Genomic DNA, 22,404 nt, shown 5'->3' with positions numbered 1-22,404 from the left:
GAGGGAAAGAAGTACACCGAGATTCTGAGAAAATAATGGGATTCCAGGAACGAGAGATTTTAAGGAGAGAGCAAACTGCACAGGTGATGCAGATGAGAAGCAGGTACTATGATTCACACAGTTCAGCATGCTGGGCTCAAATGGCAGAGATGTGGCTGGGAACAGTGGAGTGATTTCAGGCAACAGGAGCCAGGAGGGAAGCGATATGCCTTTCCCTAGCATTTGTTCAAACGGTTTCATCCCCACCACTCAAAAGAGTGCACAAATGCCTTATATTCAACCAAAAATATATCCATAAGCAGTGCACTTGTAGAAGTATAAAGGTAACTGATTAGGTGCTTTATGGGATGAGCATGTTAGTGCCCTGGCTTTATTGCCTGTTAGTAGTTCAGCTCGGTTAGGATCCTGCATCCTTCTGATTATGCAGATACAATCTATCACATTGTTCCGGAAACTTGGTTAGAGCTGTGCTCGGAGAGATGGCTGCAGCTGCAGCAGGCTGGGAGAGACACACATCATTGCTCTCTTTTATGAGAAGGAAAATTGGCTGTTGCTGCTCCTGCAAAAAGCAGCTGTTATTTGTTGTTTTCGGGGTGGTTGTTGGTTTTGGGTTTCTTATTTTGAACTATTATGATGAGTTTGCCTCCTCTTCCCACTTAACCAAATTACAGAGTGTTTATGTTTCCATCCTCTCATGGAGATGTACGAAGCTGGCACGCCTGCTTAAGGCCAAGCAGAGGTGCTGCTTGCGTCTCCTCAGGCAGAGGCACACCTTCGGCAGGACAGAGGAGCCTGCAGAGAAGAGGGGGAGCCCTGGCCACCAGCCTAACTGCACCAACCACCTGCTGTCAGCTTTCTCCTTCTGTGCCACAGCAAGAACAGCAAATTTCCGTGCCTGGATTCAAAGGACCCAACCTAATGGCTCTTGCAGGAGGACTGCAGCGGTGGCTTCATCACTGGTTAAGTATCAGAGCTGGCATCCACCAGGTCCTTTGCCACCAGACCCACCATGATCCTACAAACGGTGATGGGGAGCAGCCCCCAGGGAGAGGCACAGCAGAAGGAGAACGGGAAGAGTTTACCAGTACCCTTAATAACATTTGCTTAAGCACAATTTTCTGCAGAGGTCAGTGTACATTTGGGCCAAAGAAACGCATGACCTTTGTGAAGAGCTACTGCCAAACCCTTCACATTAAGGTGCAGCGTGTTCTGTGTGTGCAGACAGAACCTGGACCCCTTCCATAGAAAACCCAAATGATCGGAGCCCAGCCCCTGCTTCTCTGAAAAAAGGGGGTGGGGGGAAATGTGGATTTGCCTTACACTCCAGCACAGAAATACAGGCACAGTTTTTCCTCCCAAAAGGTCTTTTTTAATAAAACCACCTCATCCATTTCATAAAAGGAACTCATTTTAAAATAGCACTACTTTTGCATTAAGATGTTTCCCCTTCATAAAACACCACTGCTACATTTTTAATATAATAGCAGTTCAGACTCTATAGAAATATGTTGTAGCTTACCTTTAAAGGGAGCTTTAAAATGTTTCCAAGACACAGCTGTTATTCAGAGGTAACGAAAGATGCCTTCCTTCTAAATTACAACTGTTAGCCCCTTTTCAGTCAGGATTATCCAAGCCATCTGTACCCAAACTACAGAAGATGGACGTGTGGTGTGCAAGCTATAGAAAGTTTGATCTCCTCTCTGGGTGTTCCCAGATCAATTCCTGGCATGCCCACCCAGGTTACTGAAGGTAATCACACCACTACTTTCACATGTCTTTATAACAGCCCAACAAGTAGCCCTGAAATTCAAATTCCAGATCACACACAGAAAGGCTAGACAAGCGAAGAGTTTCAGGTCCTGATCCTGCAGTCAGCTTCCTGTGCCCAGATCCATGCACAAACTTTAATGGGGTATTATGCTGACAGGCACTGGCAAACACATACACATTTGGCTGGAAATCACGGCCTATTCTTTTCTTTCCTAAGAAGCAGGACGTTTCATTAACTAAAAGCAAGTCATTAAGAAAAAAAAAAAAAAAAGAAATGGGAAATCCAAATATAATTTTATTCATTTTCAAATAGTGCTGCAATCACTCAGATGCACTGCAAAACACTGGCACAAAATAAATGTTAAAATAAGAGACTTACCCTCTGCTGCCAGCTGGCTGCAAACCTCGTCCGCTGACAGCAATATCAGAAGCTGGTTGTATCTTTGCACTTGCTGATGGTCAACCCACGTGTCCAAGACAATTCTAGCTATTGTCAAGGAACTGCTGTTCCCTATGAGCCTTAGGCTGCTTAATATAATATTTCTCATTCACATATTTGGTATTTCAACTCCTCCAGACTTCTAAGCAATAGCCCCTTTGCATTCAACTTGGTTGTATGTACTTTTTTCTTGTGAAACCTTCTTCGTCTGGAACTAAATCCCCTGTTATTGTCCCCAGCCCACACACCTCTACAGGCATTCTTGGCTTCGACTCACATTTCTGCACAACCTGCACCAAACTCCCTTTCTGTTAACGCCATTTTAGCCCTCCCCTAACCTTCTAGCTCATATTTTTCCTATGCATTTCCCTTCTAGATCACATGCTGTCCCACATTCTTTCTTCCTTCAGGCTTTGTGTTGGGGGAATACTTAGCTTATATGGCACAGCTACTGTGCAGGATGAAAGGTGGGAACCCCTTAAGGAAGTTAAGTTTCTAAGAGTTTTGGCACATTTAATACCTTTGTGACAGAACCTAAAAGAACAATAAAAATGAAAGCCTGCAGGTCTATGGTGTGAGCTGTAAAGATGCAGCCTCCACAAACACAGCCTGCAAATTGGGCTGTGAAGCCAGTGAGAACACAGCAGTGTCACTCACGAGACACTTCACAGAGCCAGCAAGGCTGCCAGAATGGCTTTCCTTGTTGGCAGAGTCCAAAGGAGCATGAAAACATTAATCAAAGCAAAAATAGATCAGGCTACTTTTAAATTAAAACCCCGCCATGCTGGACTCCTGTTCAGCTTTGGCAAAACACAGGCTTTAGGAACATCTTAGTTCATCCAAACCATGGAATACTTTTTCTGAAGCCACTGCAGAACCATGTGCTCACGGCCTAAAGGGTGGTTGCTGTCTGCACAAGGATCCTTTCCAGAAGGAAAGGGAAGCAATACGTTATTAGCAGAGCCAATTTGCTGCATGTCTGTAGAAGGAACTGTCATAAACATGCTGTAGCATAGTAAATCTAGCCTTTTTGCACCTGTAGTTGTAGCAAAACATACCACAGCAAAAAAAAAAAAGCACTGTCAGCAAGCTGACACCTCTTCCCAACATTTATCTGTCCCCTTGCTCAAAAGTTCACTAACCTTGCTCACATCCCTCCTCCTCTTTGGGGAGTTTGCACAACCGCTGTCCAGCCTCGTGGCTCACCCGCTGGGGAGGGTCTCTGCAAAAACAAGGAATCAACAGTCAGCCCTTCCCTCATCCTGCCAGGGACAAGAGGGCAGATAGAAACATGGTCCCACAACTAAATGCATGGATACTTCTTTCCAGATCTTTCCTTCTTTTCAGTTTATAAAGGGAGCAGGGCAAAGCTGGATATTCTAATATTTATTTCCTTTCCCCATGGGCACAACATGCGGCATAAAGAGGTGAAGTGATTTGCCTAAGGCAGCAGAGCAAGTCAGCAGTAAAATGAGAGTGTATCTGTGACAGCCAGACGAGAAGCCCACCTGACTACGCCACCTCTTGCTCCACCTGCAGCACATTTACATCCCAGCATCATTAGTTTGTTGTTTTTACACAGCAGTGAAAAAGAAAGGAAAATGTGTAGAGAAAGGGACAAAACATTTGCTCCGTGGGGATTCTGTATTAACCAGGCAGGGATATGGCATTTATCAGATGCAGATAAGCATTCGAGGAACGAGGGGAGAAGTATTCATTAGCTGGTGATATGTATTTCCATGCAGCAGATTTTTTTTTCCTTCTGATCAGCAAATCACACCTTTTGCAGCAGGATTAGTTGATGCCTTTAATGATAATGTAAGAAGATTATATTTCCCCTTTCTCTTCGCAATTCAAAGCTCTTAAACACAGAGAAGCAGCTTCCTTGCAATATCACTACGGAATTACCACTCTCCTCACATAAACCGCCAGAGAGGCCATCAGAGTGGAGCAGGGGTATTTGCCTTAAACATATTCGCACAACAGCTCAGCAAGAGAAAATAGCAGCAGCAGATGAACCCTTCAGATCGCATCGCCGCTGAGGGCCTGTCAACTGCCATTTGTCCTGATCCACTGACAGTGCTCGGGAGATGAACTGATGCTCTTGGCTTTCTGGTGGAGACCTGAGATACGACTGCATCCAAACACGGAGCCACATGGCCCCTTTGGATGCTTCGAGGCCATCTGAGCTGCAGCCAAAGCTGAGGGAAACGGCATTGGTCATGGGAACTGGCACGCAGGGGAAAATATTCCGCATTTCTCGTGTGAAAGGGTTTGCAGCTTTAAGCACTGGCATCCAGGAGATGTTTATAGTCGAAGATGCAAATGAAGGAACACGTCTCTAAGACAGAAGACTCTAATTAGCAAATAGTCCATCCAGGCCCAGTTAACCATTTAGATTGCCTGGCAGCACCGAGCAGGTCTTGGAAGCAGCCGCGGCGTTTTTTGATGGCAGGAGGCCTGGCCTTTCAAAGCTTAGGCGCAGCGAGGTTGAAAGAAAGCCAACGTGAGGGAAGAAGAAACCAAAGGTGCATACAGAATAAAAACGAATAACAGGAAAACATAAGAGTAAAAATAAAAAGCTTTCCATGAATTAAATGATTCAGCTCAGTAACTGCAGTCCCGTTAAACTTCTCCCAGGCTCTAATCCTGTTACTCAGGAAGCATTGCTTTTTGATTAGTTTGGGCATCCACCATTAGGGATTCCTAATCCATCCCCAATTTATCACTTACCTTGCCAGGGAAAGGCCAGGTGGCACAAAGAGCGAGTGCTCTCTTCATGTAGGCATCGTTAATGAAAACCTTTCCTGAGCAATAAAGTGCTGATTGGAGAAAGCTGTCACCAAATTTCTTTCCTTAGGAAAAGCCTTAAAGGCAAAGTGGTGGTGGGACCGTCTCCAGCTCCTGAAGCATCCAACCCTTTCCATCACTCAGTAATACATGCATCAAAAATACCAAGAAGACAGCTGCTTATGGGAAACCTAACAGAGAGACAAAGACTATTTTTTCTCTACATTTCGAACCTACTTTTGCAATCCCTTATAAGAGACATTGTTCTCTATTAAAGCCTAGAGGGTGATTTACAGGTACAGAAAGGAGCTAATCTCTACAGAACTACCTTGTTTTTAGAGTTACTTCTGAAGAACCCTTTTTAATTCTAAAGAATTCTTTCAGTTTCATCCTTCTGAAGTTCCACAGGCCTCTCTCAGGCCATCGGTATAGATTTGTAAGGCTGACAAACAGCATTTAAAAAAACAACAGCACAGTAGGACAGAAACAGAGCTGAGTACTGGCACCGTCAGTGTGGCTGTTTCCCTGCTGAGCAACAGTGATGCTGTTTGCTACACTGCACACCAGCCCCTGAGCCTAGGAGAGGCCAACGGGCAGCACTGCTGCTTTTGTATCTGTACAACTCCAGAATTTAGAGAAATTCACTAAAGGAACCTGAGGGAAGGTCTTCCTGGGTAGAGAGTACACAGACGACCTGTAAAACAAAAGGGAGACTGAGTGTGGTTTGATGTTTACCGTTTGCATACTGCTCACAGTGTCCGAAGTGCTTTGCAGACATGCACAAAGACAGTGCTGCAGTCCTAAAAGACTACGGGAAATCGGGATGTAAAGGAACAAAGGGTTACGTTTCCTCTTTCCTGCACGCCTGCATCAATCTGAGGGCTTTGATTTCGCTGCCTGTCTGGACACTGGGATTTCAGAGCTGTGACTATTTACTCTGACAAATTATAAGACACTGATCAGCCTCCGAGTTTTCTTGGAGCTACAGGTAAAAAAATAATTGTTTCTACCAGAGCGTCTGGAATAAACCCAAGCTCAACAAAGAAATATAATTTCTGGGAAGCCAGACTGGTTTATTTGTCTTCATATCATCCATCTTCCTTGTTGCTGTACCTCCACCCATGTGTTTCTGCTGCTCCCTGAGCCAGTGGAATGAATAAAAACCCCAGTCTGAGCCTTTATTAGCATGTGTAATGCAAGTCAAGCTGCTTTGAATGTCCTCTTGTTGGGTATTAATGCAGCATGCCATTTGTTACACAAGTATTTTGCTGTGGCAGACAGAAAGTGACATTTATGGGACTATCATGAGAATGAATTTCACCATCCATTAAAATGATGTACAGGTAAACACTCCATTCATTCTAAATCTATGAGCTTTGGTTCTTTCTCTGCCCTGGTAGATGGGTCCATCAATACAGCTACTATTAGCCAAACTATTTGCTGGGAAGTGAGAACTGCTGAAAAATGTTACAGGCCTGTAATTAAAGGGATTGTAGCTTGAAGGGAGAGCACAAGAATTAAAGTTATTAGTGAACTCTCCTCTTATAGATCCGCACGTGTGCAGCAGCTGGGATGCATCGGCAGAGTTCTGCTGCTGGAAAAGCCTTGTCTCGTTCAGACACAAGGAAATGCGGCTCCTGGCTCGGTCATCTATGAGAATAGAACCCAGGACCAGCAGGTCTTCAAGAAAAAAAGGAGGGCAATGTCTGGAAAAGCTATAAATCTGATTTATATATGACTCTGTGGGGTATAGCCACTAAAAAAGAGAAGACGGTGTAAGCTATTGACAGCGGTTCCTCAGCTACTGCCTGGAGATGTGGCACACTAGGGCAGGTTGGTGTTAATCAGTCACTGGGTCCCACCCAGGATGTGGTCACAGCTGAAGGTCAAGATCTTAAAACAACATGGGAGGAAGGTTCAGAATCCCCTGCTAGGGAGGATGTTATATAAATGTACGTTTTGCTCTGAGAAATGTACAAGGTAGAGAGAAAACATGCTGTAAATGTAAGCCACATCATTTGGAAAATGAAGTACAGTTGTTTATCCACTGTAATTGTAGAAATTAAGGTAATAACAATTACAATTAAGTGACTCATATGTACTACTGTGCAATTAATTTAGGCTTAGAGGGAATGTTATTGTGTATTAAATAAAAGCCAAATGATGATATATCAAGTTGTCTCTGTGATTCAGCTGATGCATTGCTCATCTGGACCCAGCACCAGGCCATCTGCAGCGCAACGTGACGTTGGAGGAAGCTGTACGTAGGGAAGAGGCCGCGCTCCCTGCGACAGAACATTAAGCCACGTCTCTGACGACCTTTGATGCTTTTTGTAAAGTGAAGTTGCTCACCTACCTTTCTTAGGGAAATGCTAGGCTAGACGAGTTGTAATTGATCTGTTTGAGCTTCAGTCATATTCATTTACCATTTCTGTTCTTTCTGAGCGTGTTCCTAATCTCCTTTTTAACAGTTTCAAGCAAAATGTTGGTGCTATGTCAGATTTCCTATGTATAAGTCAAATCTGGAGGTCCTTTGTTGTGTGTATTACGCGGTATTATTTAGACAGATTCCTTAGGACTGAATTACGCAAGGATCTCCCATACTGGTCCAGCATGAGCAATGTCACTAATTCAGCACAACATGAAGCCAGGAGCCCTCTGTAAGATCAGAGTCATGCACAGGCTCCCCCTGCACCCACAGACAGGCAGAAATTATGCAGAAGCTTCAAAAGAAGAGCTAGTTATCTCGGCTGCTTATTGACAGTGAAACATCACAGTGACAATCACAGGAGCTATGTTCTTAAGATAAATTGCCTGAGTTCCACACACACTTGTTGCATTTATGTGAATGCTTTTCCTGCAGGGAAGCCACAAAGAGGTTTTGCGAATGTTTTGAGTCACTGGATCTCTAATCCTCTTCGTCAGCTTTTAACTATTAGCTTGGTGACACTCACAATAAAAATATGGTTGTGCTCACAGCAAAATGTGTGTCTAGCCCACACAAATCAAAGGAGAGAAAAAACATTCATATCTCCTTCTGAATTGAAATTCCTACATTTCCACTGTCTAAACATTTCTAGCTTGAGTTTATGACTTACCACCTGTGGTCTCCTACTCATCCAGTAAAAAGCAGGGAATTCAGAAGTTATGGCATGAAAACTTTTAAGAAAGAACCATCTTTCTTTTCAAGATAATATTGATAAACTAAATGAAAAAAAGAGTATGGAAAAATCAATGCAAAAATTCTTTCCAAACAGGATATTTTATAAAATTATCTCAGAGACAACAGCAGGTCTCATATCCCCATAAATATGTTTCCTGTAATCAGCTAGTATGCAATTAACACCCAGTAACTACCTGACAGAATCTATATGGATTCTTTAAGACACTTCATTTAGAAAGTGTGGCTGAATTGTACTGGAAGTGTTTCCTCTGGCCTGGCTGTGCAGTAGCTATTCTTCTGCAGAAGCAAAAGCTTTATCTCACGGGCAGCTTGTCTGAGTTTGGTAAACTTGAAAAGCTACAATTCACCTTCAAAGTGGATCTATTTAATTCATTCTCCTCTTTCTTTCAATTACAGTCACTTCCCCGAGGAAAGGAAACCGAAGAGAACCCGTTAGCTGCAGCTGAAACAAGGAATCAGAAAGCAAGTAGGTAAAAAAGAGTATTTCCTTAAAACTGCATTAGGAATAATTACTAAAACTGCACAGTTCTTGTTATATCAAGCATAAGAATAATTTCAGAGTAGTCTTCACTCTCCTTGCTGGTTTCTGTTCCTATTCAGTTTGACATGTATGTCTTCAACTGCTTTTGTATCAGCTAAGCTTTTTCTTTGATCTCTTTATTAGCTGGAGTCCTTGGAAAAGCATTTTTATTAAAAATTACTACCTTGCCAAAGATCCTGTCTCTCAGAGTGGGTAAAACCAAATAGGAAGGAAAAAGTGTAACCAGAGGGCAAGCATACCTCTCCCCAGCACAATCTCACAGCCTCCAGAGATGGTCAGTTAAGGATTTCTTGATTCACAGGTGGCATCTTTGTCTTTCACAAGTCATGAAGGGTATTTTTTCCATTAAATTGTGCAGGTGTACCTGTCTGTTCTGTTGTTTTCAAGTAGGTACCACTGACCTAGAAAAATTTTGCATTCCTTCCTGAATTCTCACTGCTTCTTCCCAGTTTTGACTTGCACAAGACACTTCAGACAACTCAGACCCTTCTCCAGTACTTCGTGATGTCGCCTGCTGCAGCAAGCCCTCGTTTCAGGTGGGTGGGGAAGGCAGAAGGCAGCAGCTGTTGTAAAAATGATGAACTCCAAAGGAACACGGCTCCTGTTTTCATGCGGAGGGCCCCTGCAGCACAGCTAGCAAAGGGAACAGAAATGCCAGTTGACGTGAATGCAGCAGTGTCCCTAAATAGAAGGCTTTTCAGAGCTCCCCTTAGCCTGGCACAGCTCTTTAATAAGAGGAAATGCAAAAACATTGGTGAACCAAGGAGTCCCTGCACTCAGGAGAGCAGGCTGGGCTCCCTGACACACTACAGCGGTGCGGCTGGACTTACCCTGCCCAGAGCAGCGTGTTTACACCAGCAAGGGGCTGGTGAAAGCTGGAACAGAATCATGGCCAGCCTCTTCCAAGCTCCATTTGTCCCCAGTGTTAGCACGTGTTCTTGGCACTAGAAATAAAACTGCTCTGGTGGGCATTTGAAATTCTGGGGGCTTTTCATGTTGAAACTTTGGCTGTTTTCCCATCTCGTCTTAGAAAGGTTGCATGTATTTCATTGCATGCAACCTCTGTATTAAAGGGCTTCCACAGCTCCAAGACAGATGAGCTACCAAGACCACATAAAACAGAATTACGTGGTCTAAAGAGATCTGCAGAACACATTTAACTCATTGCTAAAGGTCCAGAGTAGCTCCTAGAGGTGCCTGGGCTTTTAGGCACGGTTTCCACCGAGAGGGAATTCTCCTCACATAAAGCTGTCCACATGCCCTGCCTCGGTACCTTCACAGATGTCGTCTCAGAAAAGCATCGCCGAGGCTGCAGCTGGTCCCTGGTGGCCGAGTTGTCTGCAGGCAGCTGTGCTCAGCCCGTTGTCTCAGTTGCAGACAAGGGATGCTTGCAAATGCGCTTGTATTTCCCCAGCCACAGTAGATAGATCTGTGCTAGATTTTTAACTGATTGTAATGGACACGAGGTAATTTACACATTATAAAGGTTGGTCCACAATGAAGAATGATTGTTTGGAGGCTTCAGAGCAAGGCTTTAAGGAACAGCCATCTCTTTTTTGTGAAGCACAGGCATTCAAACCCATTCACAAAATGGCTACAAGTAAGAAGAAGCCAGTGTCAACTGAAAGACAAGTACCTCAGGGAACCCCATGGTGGCCATGTGTGCTCTTCCACCACTTCTGTCAGCAGGACATGAGACACAACTCTCCAGTCCACTTCCACAGCAGTCTGGCATCACTGGAGTAGGCAGGGATATTACAGAAACCACATCCTCGCTGTGGTCTAGCCATTCTCTAGAAGAAGACATTTCTGGTCAGCAGAAGAGCCCAGGACAATGGCTCAGAAAGTGTCCCTAGAAAGATTCTGCAAGCTAAGGATCAGCACGAACAAGCTGAGATCAGAACAAAGCGTGGCCGTGCCCATGAGAGGCTCAGAGAGCTCCTGCATACCCAGTACGTGCCAGGGATGGGTTCAGAAACCCAGGCTGAAGGACAGACAAGAAGCTGCTGGCCCAATAATGCCAAGATTGCACTTACGTGACAGAAAATGCAACTTCATCATCAATTAATTCACTTCTACAGAGCTCTCCAAGATCCTTACATAAAAGGTACCAAATAAATCCAAAGCGTTATTATTAACAAAATGCTCAGTCCTTTTACAGTTTAATTAATTTGTGATTATTTCCTTAATGAGAAATATTATCTCATGAAGCTACCACACTACATCAAACAGACGTATACTACTCGACAGCTAATCCAATAAGAGAGAGTGATAGGAAAATGTCTTTAGGGTCTACCAGGGGAATAACAAACAAACAGGCAACCACATATGTTTTGTTTCGTTTAATATCTGGGATCTGTCTGTGAATAAACATTTCGTATCGCACCTTTTGATGGCTGCCACAACACTAGTTCAAACAGATAGCTCCTTCTTCACAAGGAAGTTGCTCTTCTGTGAGGAGAGATGAAAGACAGCTTTGCCGTGCGGTTCCAGCACAGCCCCAGACCTTTTGAACCATTAGGATTTATATGTCATTAAATAATTAACTCAATGATGCATGAGAGAAAGTAATGCGGCTCTCTGTAAAAGACCTCAATTAATTGCTTTCATTTCGGCAGACGCTGAGTCTTCGTGATGAGATATAAGTGAGGTGAACTTTATTTCAGAGATTGTCTGATAAATGCAGTCATAAAAAGGGTGAAAAATGACTTGTTCAGATAAGACTTTTGTTTGCTGGAATGTTTTTTGTGTTGCAGTGTCTGTGGCTTAAATTAACTGACATATCAGATGCCAAAAAAATGCTAAGAGCTTTGCCCTTGTGCTACTCCATTTGCTTTGTACTGCTTTCTCTCCTCACGAATTCCAGGGACAGTCAGAGGCATTGCAAGGCACATCTGAACCATGGATTTTTAATTAATTTATCTGCTGCCTTTTATCTTTCAGTATTCATCAGCCAGCATACGCAAGTTGGTTTAAACTGTTTGCTGTTCTCTGCCTCCTCTTTTGGGACTATCCTGTAGCCTAACAGGATATAATTTCCGATACCGCAACCCCCTCTGTGCTTTACTTCACCTCACTAGTTTTGTTTTGACTTTACCACATCACCCTTAAGCCCCCTTCCCATTTTGGTGCCCACTGCCTTTCTTCCCACTGGGGGTAGGAACTGGAAGGGTCAGGTCTTAGGCTCAATCCCCAGGGCATCCCCCTACACTAAATTAAGTCCTCGGACAAGCCCTTGAGTGGCAGCTTCACAGCCCACAGCCTAGTCTCCGTCCTGATCTCCTACAAGCCCAGGGCCAACTCCGAGGTCAGGCTGACGCGATGTTCAGCTAAATTTAGAGTAAGGCTCATTCTTGTTCTTCCAGCCTGTTGCAGTTTGGTGGCTGGGGAGAGAACTTCTTACGGTAAAAAAAAGGCAGCAGTGGTGGAATATCCACTCATTTAGGTCTCTGGTCAAGGGTCTTCAGCTAGAAAGGGCCATTTCTATTCCCAGATTTAACACAGGTGGAAATTAAGTCACTTATCAGAATCCATTTCCAGCCATACAATTTGTGTGCCAGTGACCGTGGTCTTTCCTCTGCCCATGCTAAGATAACCTGCGCTTCACCCTGAGGAACGTTAGGATTACGTGATCCAGATGTGGCTACCTTAGCCAGGTTGTGGCTTCATTATTTGAAAAGTTACCAAAAAAGAAAAAGAAAAAAAAAAAAAAGGACTAATCTGGAGCCATCTGCTCAGGATGAGGTGCAAAGAATTCTGCTAGCATCTTATGTTCACCCCTGCCCACTGGGTTCACACGGGCATCCATTCCCACCTAATTACGTGCTGTCACAGTTACTGCTGTTGCATTCGAGCTGGCACCTGAAGGCTGGGGGTGGCTGGGGAGAGATGCTCTTCTCTCTTCAGCAGATGGCACGGCCTCCACAGCAGGAGACAATCGTGGTGAGGGCTGAATGGACACTCTCTGCCCTGTTTCCAGCAGTTCCCTGCTGGGAGGAGCATGCACTGCAGGCTGGCTCGGAAACCAGCTCTCACTTCTGGGAAGACTGGGCTCCACTACAGCCTCAGAGCAGAATGACATTTCAGAGCTGGATGTCACCATGTGGGAAGTTGTTCGCCTGATGTGGAAGGTTACACACAGTGCAAAGATAAATGCTGTTTCTTCCTCAGAGCTCAGATATTTCAACGGTCCCCAATTCTGCAAAAGAAGGCAGGTCCTGCCCTGCTGGGAAGCACGCACTGCCAAGTTTCATAGTTTCTTCTTTCACCTTGGCCACGTTACACTCTGCTACTGGGCAGCACTTTCAGGTCAGGGATAACAAAGCCATACTGTGACTACCACATAGTCACTGCTGACTTTTCACAGTCTGCTTCTGTGGCAAACCCAGCCACCTGCAAAGACAACAATCACCTCGATCGTGACAGCTAAAGAAAAGGGTGCATCTAATGGGCTCTTAATTGGGTGGGCTTCACAAGCAGTTGAGGTTCTCCTTGCTGGAGGCTTCGGAACCCGAAAGGAACAGGCTCTCCATGCAGCCGCCGACATCAACTGTGGTCTTCACGCGGGCTGCATGGAATGAGCTTCGTTAATGTTTTCCTTGGTATAATCCATCATCCCTTCAACAATGCATTTCTGACAGTTAATTAGACTCCACACAGTGGAATAAGTAATGTCGTGTTTGGAATTAGAATCCGTTACTGAACAACAGATCGTATGAGGCGTATCTCCAGCCAGAGCTGTTGGACATCTTAAGTAGTTTTTATTTGAAAAGCTTGGTAAACTGTGTTTAGTAAACAATTCTGCTGCATATTTGCAAATGGCTTCATTACGAAGAGGAGTCAGGAATCAGAGGCCACCTGTTCATTAGCAAAACCCCAAATAAACAAACAAATACATGCATAAATTCAGATCCTCTGAATGAAGACAGAACCCAAGTGTCATTAACTGCCCTGGATCACTCAGTACATTAGAGATGAAATCCTTGTCCAGATGATGCCTGTGGCAAAGTTCCTGCTGATTTCAGTGGTGCCAGGACTTGACATGAGAAGTCTGTTACACCAGCTAGACCACAAGAAAGGCACAAAATGCTGCAGTGATGACCTGCTTTATCTGAATTACCTGGGGCATCTGTTTTTTGGAAAGGCACTGTTATTTACTGGGTGAGCAGAACAAAACCAGGAATTTGGGAGTGACACCTAAGCACAACTGTGATAAAAGACTGCAAATCACTCATAATAAAGACACCAATTAATAATATTAGTGACTTGGCTAGAGTTTGAAGTGCCAAGCCAGGAGAATTCCTGTGGATGCACAGCAAGAGAAGCAGTGTTAAAAGGGAGGACAGAACTGGTCCTGTGATGAATGATACGAGGCAGGAGAGATGTTCTCTGTAATGTACTATGTCTGCTAGTGCTCAGGTGTCCGCTTGCTTCAGACATGCAACAGTGCTGCTACCTTGAGGCCCCTGAGCACAAGCACACTGCTTTTACAGCTTACAATCAAATCAAGTGTGACAGGCAGAATATCAAATCTAAACAGACCTAGGCCACCGTTTTTCACACCTTGCATCATTTACCTCCAGCTTTCCATTCCTAACTGCTTTTTAATTTACTGCTTATCTAGGCAGCATTTGAAGGATGTCCCAGCCCGCTCCGGATGCAAACAATCAGTTGAACATGACCGTGAATCTTCTGTTAGGAAAGCTCACGTGGCTATCTGGAAGTATCCTCATCTCCAGATGTTTAAAGGAGTTGGAGTAGCTGTCAAGGACACGGGGCTCCCACTTCCAGTGCAACAGTTACTGTGAGTCCTTGGCAAGTCACTCAGAATCCCAGCGGCTCCCAAAGACCAGTTGCATGAAGACAAGTGATCCCTAGCTCTTTTTGCAGGCCACGCCTAAAACGATTTTAAACTGTGGTCGTTTCCTTCAAAGATATCGCTTCCCTGAGGCAGAGATGATCCCCCTATGAACGCAGGCCATATATCACGGAGTGCCAAAAATATCTGGGCCAAAAGCCTGCTTCTGATGTCCCTCTTCCTAAAGGGTCCCTCAGGTGCCAGGGCAAACGAACTGTCGTGGCGATCCACAATCTCCTCTCCTGCTGCATAAGGAGCACGTGCTTGGTTAGAGGAGCAAGCAGTAGCAACCACCCCCACCAGCTTTTTTGCAAAGTCCACTTTGAATCCAAACAGGGAGCGAGATGAAGGCTTGTTGACTGCACATGGCTAGTGGAGCTGATCTGTGCACGCAGAGAGAATCTGGCACTGCTGGGATGCATCAAATCTTCCCTGTGTGCCTACCTTGTGTATATTGCTTAGGCAGCTTTGGAGAGCTTTGGTGCACTGTCGTCTCCTGCCTGTACAAGATGATCTGAGAGCTGACCAGCCAGTTGCCCACTGAGCAATCCACCGAGAAACCGTGTAGTGTTGGCAGATGGGTAAAACCCACAGCTTGTCGAAGGAAAATGAACAAAACCAAAAAAGGGCACTTGTTAATATTATAATTTGTTTGGTGCTGCAGATCCAGTGGCAAATTCTCATTTCTCCTTGATCTGAATTCTTATCACCAGAAAGTCAGTAAGAAGCAGGGTTCATTTTAGTTTTTATGCAATAAAAAATTCTCACAAAATAATTTTTAATAAAGGCATAGGCCACAGAATTTAACACCAGCACTGCATAAGCTGAGCTATTCCAGAAACCTTAAATGAGAGTGCACCTTTAACTTTGAATTTAATATGTTTTTTATTTTATTATGCTCAGCTTCTAGACATCGTTATAACAATTCAAGCTGAATTGCAAGCAGTAGAGAAAAATGTGATCAGAATTGGAGCAGAGGATTAGATACACAGACCTTAGTGCTCCTGATGGTTGCTCATTGATTATTTTGGGCATAAATTGTATTGATTATGGTAATGAGAAAGCCCATTGACAGGCTGCAGAGAGACAGACAGGCTTCCCAGGCCAGCATTTGTACGGCTGAATATTATTTGCAAAGCACTGCTGGAATTCACACAATTATGAGCAGATATGGTTTCCATCCCTGAATATCGCGGTACATCTGGATCACTGATGAGAGTGCTTCATCAGACAGAGCTCTGCATTTCACACGTGGAAAAACTGAGGCAGAGGAAGACCTGTGTTGTCCAAGAACATGCACTAAGGAAGTCTCCGGCAGAGTCCGAACTGATCTCAGATTTTACAACAGATTTTACAAACTGAACTCAGATTTTACAACTCCCTAGCTAAGGCCTGTTACAAAAGAGCATCTTTCGTCAACACTGAATGCCTCCGATCGCATTGTTTTTGTGCTGGGGGAAAGCAATTTTTCAGTGTAACCTTTGTCAAGAGTGAATTTATGAGAGGCTGATACTGAAAAAGTTATGAACTTCTTTTGCCAATCTCTATTGTGACTCCTGGGAAAATAGGTCAGCAATTTTTCATAGGGATGTTCTGAGGACAGATACATGAAAGATTATAAAATACTCAGATAGAACTGTATAAGAGAGCAAATGAAAGCCAAAGTGTAATTGGAATTCCACAGCAAACGTTACCCAGCATTGTAGTTGTCGTGTACTTTGCTGCTGCGACCAAACAGATATTTCTCTTGACATCCCAGCTCCTGCAGTCATGTCATTAAGTGTGAATTTTCACTTTCAATTTCTAATCATCACAGAAGAAAGAAAGGGTTTTTTAGCATCTGCTATCATATTTTAGCACAAGAGAAGAAAGACCTGTAGCTTTGGCTTTATAGTGCTAGTAAATAGTTTGTGCCTGCTTTACTTAGCAGAAGGTTACACAACATTAGTGCAGAATGAGAATGTCATGCCAGGCAGAGAGACAACTGTGGCTTCAGTACAAATTCTTTTCAGACTATAAATATAGATCTTTCCCCATAATTGCAATACAATCTCGATCTGCCTGTGGTGATAAAGGAAAAAAAAGCTGTTTAATTTAATTAGAGTCCATTTGAAAACCTAGTAGCATGAAATAATTTGATACGCAGAAATAATGCTCACCAGTTACAGATACCATTTTGTTGCGTCTTATCTTGGGATAACAGTAACTGTTATATTTCAGACCTTAAACAGTGCGACTAGAGATAGCCCCAAGAACATTTACAATGACGTCAGAATATTACCACTTATTCAGCGCCTGCTCTCTGTCAGGCAAAGATGCTAAAAATGCTGCCAGAGTAGCATTCACCCTTGAGGAAACTTATAGCTAATTCACATCCATCCACTCAGTGCCAGTTGTGTTCCCTCCCAACGTAAGCATCTCCCACTAAAGACTCCTCTTCTTGTGGGTAGACCATTGATGGCAATAAGGGGGGCAATGATACATGAAAAATGCCCGAAATTGAGTTGTAAGGTATAACATTAAGGAAACCTCTGATTCATTCTACAGCAGGTCATGACTAGAGGTAGAAAAATGTAGGACTGAATCAAAAGTCTATAGACAAGCTGGCAAAAAAATGTTCTTTTTTTTTGACAAAAGTCTTGCAGGGAAAATTCTTCACCCCAGATTTCCTACGAATACTTTTTTTCTCCTTTTTGCTTACTGCTTTGCTTATTTTTGTCTAAGAAAAACTGAAAATCCTGAAGAGAACAAAGTTGCAGCAAACCAAAATATTACCTGCTATTCAAAAATGATCTTTTCTTTGTTTTTACTAACATATCTGGCTTCCACTACCTTTTTCGAGTTTTGAAAAGCAGAGAAACAAACGCTATTACCATACACTCTTCTACTGCTTTAGCATTTTCTCTTGCAGAAGTAAACAGTACAAAAGAAAACACAGCCTTTCTCTGAAGATAAGAGGGAGCCAGCTGATTATCTAGGATGATCTCTTGTATATCACAAGCATTATATTTACCATGATATCTCTCTACCGAGTCCAGTAATTTCAGCTAAATTAAAGCATTTCAAGCTCTTATGGCTAAACTGTGGAAAAGAGATTTGCAGATTTTTTATTTTACTACTAGTAATGTGAAGATAGGCAACCCCCTCCCACACTTCTTACCTTTGAAAAGAAGCAAAGCCTGCTTCTGTGTGACACCAGAACTAAAGATATAGAAATTTGCTTTCATGTATGAGTATGTGAGAGCCTATATATGTGCACAGGAGCTAAAGCTACAGGAGCTTTCCCAGCTATGAGGCAGATATACACAGGAACTAAATCTATAAAAACAGCCTTTGTATGCATTTCTGTATATGGATGTGTGGCAGAAAGATACAGAACCTAAACCCATAAAACACTACATGTGCGTGTGAGGAAAAGACAACGGATGGATGTTAAGTCTATTAAAAATACCTTATGTAAGAGACAGGGACAGAGAGATTCAGAAGATAAAAATGTAGAACTCTTCTTTATGTCATGTGAGGAACCTGTCATATTAGTGGCCTCTGAGACCGGCGAATCGTCCCCCTTTCTTACTTTCCATTCCCCTCATTTTAGTGTGTAGATCACTTCAGTCAAATCTAAGATTCCTAAGATTAGAAATTCACTGAATTCCAAACATGGTCTAATCTGCAGTGATGTGAAGAATATGCAATTTAGAGCCCGACGTGGTAGACATACCTTGATGAGCACACTGGCAAGGGGCTGAGATTCTCCTTCCACAAAGATTACATGTAACTCTTACGATCTAAGGTCCTTTCTCACACTTACCCATAACAGTCTATTTAAATGAGCTCTGAACAGAGCCATGCATTGCTCTATCAACAGGGAAAACAATTTCCAGCACAAGGAACTCCCTTTCCCAAGCAGCCAGACTCGCCATGTATTAGCCAACAGTGAATAAAAAGGGGCACAAACATGGCTGAACTGAACATCTGTACTGAGTCTGAACAAAAGCTTGCAAATGTTGTTTATGAAATACTGAACCATCTCCTGCCACTGCCTGCCAATGTGGATGGCACTGAGCAAAGGAGAGTTTCAGATCATTACTCATACATTATTATTAATTATTACTATTTACGCTGTGCTCAGCATCTGACAGTCTCAGCCAGGGAACAGAGATTCCACTTTGTCGTCTCCAGCTACGGGTGTTTTTATATCACTCACAACATACCTGGGATAAGGCCGTGAAGTGTTGAAGTGGATCCAGTGCTGCAGGATATTGCTGATTCCTAGGTTAAAAAAAAAAAAAAAAAAAAGGCATCAGATTCATACACTTGTTGCCCATGAGGAAAAACAAACAGAAATTGTATTAACATCTGCAGACCAGACTGGGGTGGACACGACTGGGTGATCATGCAGTTCTTTTTCCACTCTCAATTTCCAGTGATTCAAACCCTGTCCCAAGGAGATGGTTCAGAAATGGTTCGGGACAGTACAGAGGTGCGGGTGCAGCACAGACCACAACGCTGCTATTTATCATTTCTGTTTTGAAAGCACCTGGAGGCCTCGGTCAGCACCAACACAGGGAGCTCACTGCCTGGGGGAGCAAACCTGCTGAAGCAGCACTGGTGTGGCTCAGCTGGGATGAGGTGTGGCGCTAGGGCTGAAACTGGACAGCAGGTCCAGCGAACTGGTGCTGCTTCTCCCTCTGTCCCCTCTCCTCTCCCAGTCTTCTCGGCCAGCTTCCCAAGCCCTTCGGACCAGAGGCTCCAGCGCAATTGCAATGCCTCCCCGCAGTCTGCAAACGTGCCTTATCCCTCCCCGCCTCCTGCCAAGTTGCATCTACATAAACCTGTATTTGTCTCCGACGATAGCCCAGTTTTCTCTCTTTATTTATCTACCTGTCGACTCGTTTTACAATCTCTCTCTGGACAGCCACAGAGCAAGAGACAGAACCAGCTGCTATGGCATGCACTGAATGCCAACTAGCTCGGTGGAGTGTGCGAGCGTCCTCATGCAGTGGAAAGGTCCTTTTGTAAACATGCCTTGTGATCAAAGGGCTGATGCTTGCTCATATTTTCAATATTAATAATCTCCCCCAGCTGCCTCACTCCATTCTGTCTACCTGTTTACCTACCCTTCATATTTCACACTGAGGCAGCGCTTAAAACAATGAGCCAGCTGAAGGCAAGGAAGTTTTTTTTAAACAGTAATTCACACGAAGAATAAACCGTATTCAGACAGAAATGCATCAAATATGCATAAAATGACTGTATTGTCGTATACTGCATCTGGCACAGAGCAAGAGTCATCTAAAGACATGCGGCCGCATACATACAAAAATAATGCATATTTACACCCACACCCCTACAAAATCCATGCACTGCATACATGTTCACGTGCCTTGTGCATTCACACCTCCTTTCCCATCCATTATGCACATATATACAGAAGCTGAGAATCGCAAGAAGAGCGCGTCTCATCAATAAACCTGACAAATAACCCCCCAAAATAAATGCACTTGCAAGCTACTCCCAGCAGAAGACAAGCAGTTGGCTATTTTTTGTGATGATTTGTATGTTTGCAACAGGGTAGCAAGGCTAAAGAAAGCCAAGAGAGAAGCTAAGCAGAGACAGAAATAGCATGAGGAGCAAGGCTCTGAAAGACAGTGAAGGGAGAGTGTTTGGGCCAAGCGCTGGCTCAGAGAGACCTGAAGATGCAAGGAAAAGTTATTTTCTGTTGCTTGACGCCTGCTGTGCTCTCTGAAGCAGGACACGGCACGTTCTTAGTCAATCACCAGGATGGCACCAGAGACCCCTGATTCCACTGCCAGCCCCTCCTCCTAACACATGTCCTTTTGCTCAAGGAGAAAGCTTTCATAAAAGCTGGTTCTAAGCTATGCATACACCAGGAAAATGTCATCTGTCACTGAAATGCAGCCAGTACTGGCAGGACGAGCAGTAGACCTTACAGCAGCACACTGCCAGACAACCGAGCAGTTGAGCAGAGGCTGTAAAACATACCACATCCGCCTCAAACTGTGGGGGTGATGTACACTGAGTGGAAGGGATCCAAGCAGACCTCAGCTCACGGAGGTGAGCACCTCCCAACGCAGAGTTCGCTGGACCCTGCTGCCTGCAAGCTGCAGCAAAGCCAGCTCCTTAACTCCCATGAAGAAGGCCGCTTCCAGCAAGTGCATTTCTATAAAATTTTATATCATTTTCTTACATTCTGGAGACAAAACATGACCTACTGCAAAGGTACCTGACCAGGAGTCTGAGTTGTTAGAAACAAGCTCCGTTTTTGATCCATTAAAGCCTGACAATGCCACAAAAATGGGACTGCTCTGACTTTTCAGCAAGGGTGAAAATTTATCACTGCAAATGTTTTGCTTTCCTTCTTTTTGGTATTTAAGGGCTTTCTAAACTCAAAGGTCACAGAAAACTGCTGAGAGGAATCGCAAGCAGAGAAAATGTCTCCAAGGGGAAGAATCTTTCTGTAAGAAACACACGCCTGGACTGACAAGAAATCACACCCGTGGCTTTATATCATCCCAGGATCGTGCGATGTGCTGGCTGAAAAAATGAACTCCATTTTCAGATCCCACTTTAGTGGCTGCATTTCCTGGTGTAATCCACTGAGAGTTTCAGGCCACCTAAACGCCGGTTTTATCATCCCATCTCTAATATATGCAAAGCACAGTGATTTTATCTCTTGCCAGAATTGTTTTTGCTAGACTTGCACTTTTGAAGCCTGCTTATATAGGTTAGGATTTCATGTCCTTCCTTCCTTCCTTCCTTCCTTCCTGGCTGGCAGATGGGGAGGGAAGAGGTGCAGTGTGAACTGCAAACATCTGCTCGCTGCTCAGCTTTACCTGTGCTGTGCTCACAAGGCAGACCCCGTGGAGGGAGGCGAGGAGAGGATGCTATCGCTAGCAGTTTACTCCAAGACGGTTAAAGTGCAGAAAAGCAGGGCAGCTTGCTTGGGAATGCAGTGGGATTTTTTTCTTCAGGTGAGTTTAGTCCTGGTGAAAGGCCTCTGACTAGCAGCCCAGGGACCGAAATTTGATAAATCTGCTGAATTGTACAGAGAAGGCAGAGCTAGCTATCCCTGGCCCCCACAAAGCTCCCTCTGCAGGTGAAAGAGGAGCCAAGCTCTTTCTGTATTGCTTTTCTAATACATAGAAAATATTGCATAAATCCTCACTGACCAAGTGCACATTTACTGGGAGAAAAAACGGAGGCTGCAGCCCTGTGCATACTCGTCTTCCACCAGGGCAGGTGCTCACCGCGCTGTACACAGCAGCAGGCACCAACCGAACCCTCCTACCACATCCACCTTGCCACTGCTTCGTGCTGTGAAGATGTGTGAACCTGTGAATACATAAAATAACATAGTGGGGGAAGGGAGCAAGGGAAGAGCGTCACATCTATGATTAATACAGGTTAATTATTACTTTTTTTTTTCCAAATGCATAATTAAGCTGTGGAATTCACTACCAGATAAAACAGAGACGGAGAGGATTTTAAAAAGAACTAATATAAATACTGAGCTTGGCCACAGCTGCTAGAAAAGATAAAGAAAAGCATTAGGGGAAAGATCCCCCTCTGCAGCCAGGCGCCTGCCAGCCACTTAGACAGGACAGAGGATTAGCTAGACCCTGTGACTAGACTCGTGCAGCGCTCCTTATGCTCCTGTTTGCTTCGCTGCCCGCTCCGTCCCCAGCGCTCTCGCCGGGTGATGCTGATAAGGAACCCGATTAGCATTCAAGGACCAGTTGTGCCAATTAGGCCCTGGCACACACCGGGGCTGGGTCCAAGCGCTCACGCTGCTCCTCCGGCTG

The 22,404-nt window shown here is 44.2% G+C and overlaps 1 long non-coding RNA gene across 1 annotated transcript in view; it reads right to left on the bottom strand.

Moving 5' to 3' along the window:
* The window catches only part of LOC121058650, a 69,579-nt gene that overhangs the window by 2,229 nt on the left and 44,946 nt on the right, over positions 1-22,404 (bottom strand). The window contains exons 3-4 of the long non-coding RNA XR_005814281.1: positions 18,793-18,850; positions 3,352-3,431 (exon numbers count right to left, since the gene is read on the bottom strand). This is a non-coding gene — a long non-coding RNA (uncharacterized LOC121058650). The remainder of the gene's footprint in view (positions 1-3,351; positions 3,432-18,792; positions 18,851-22,404) is intronic.

Source organism: Cygnus olor, chromosome 22 (assembly GCF_009769625.2).
Source record: "Cygnus olor isolate bCygOlo1 chromosome 22, bCygOlo1.pri.v2, whole genome shotgun sequence".
NCBI lineage: Eukaryota > Metazoa > Chordata > Aves > Anseriformes > Anatidae > Cygnus > Cygnus olor.
Note: the sequence above shows the minus strand (reverse complement) of the source record. Positions and strands in the feature narration are given on the sequence as shown.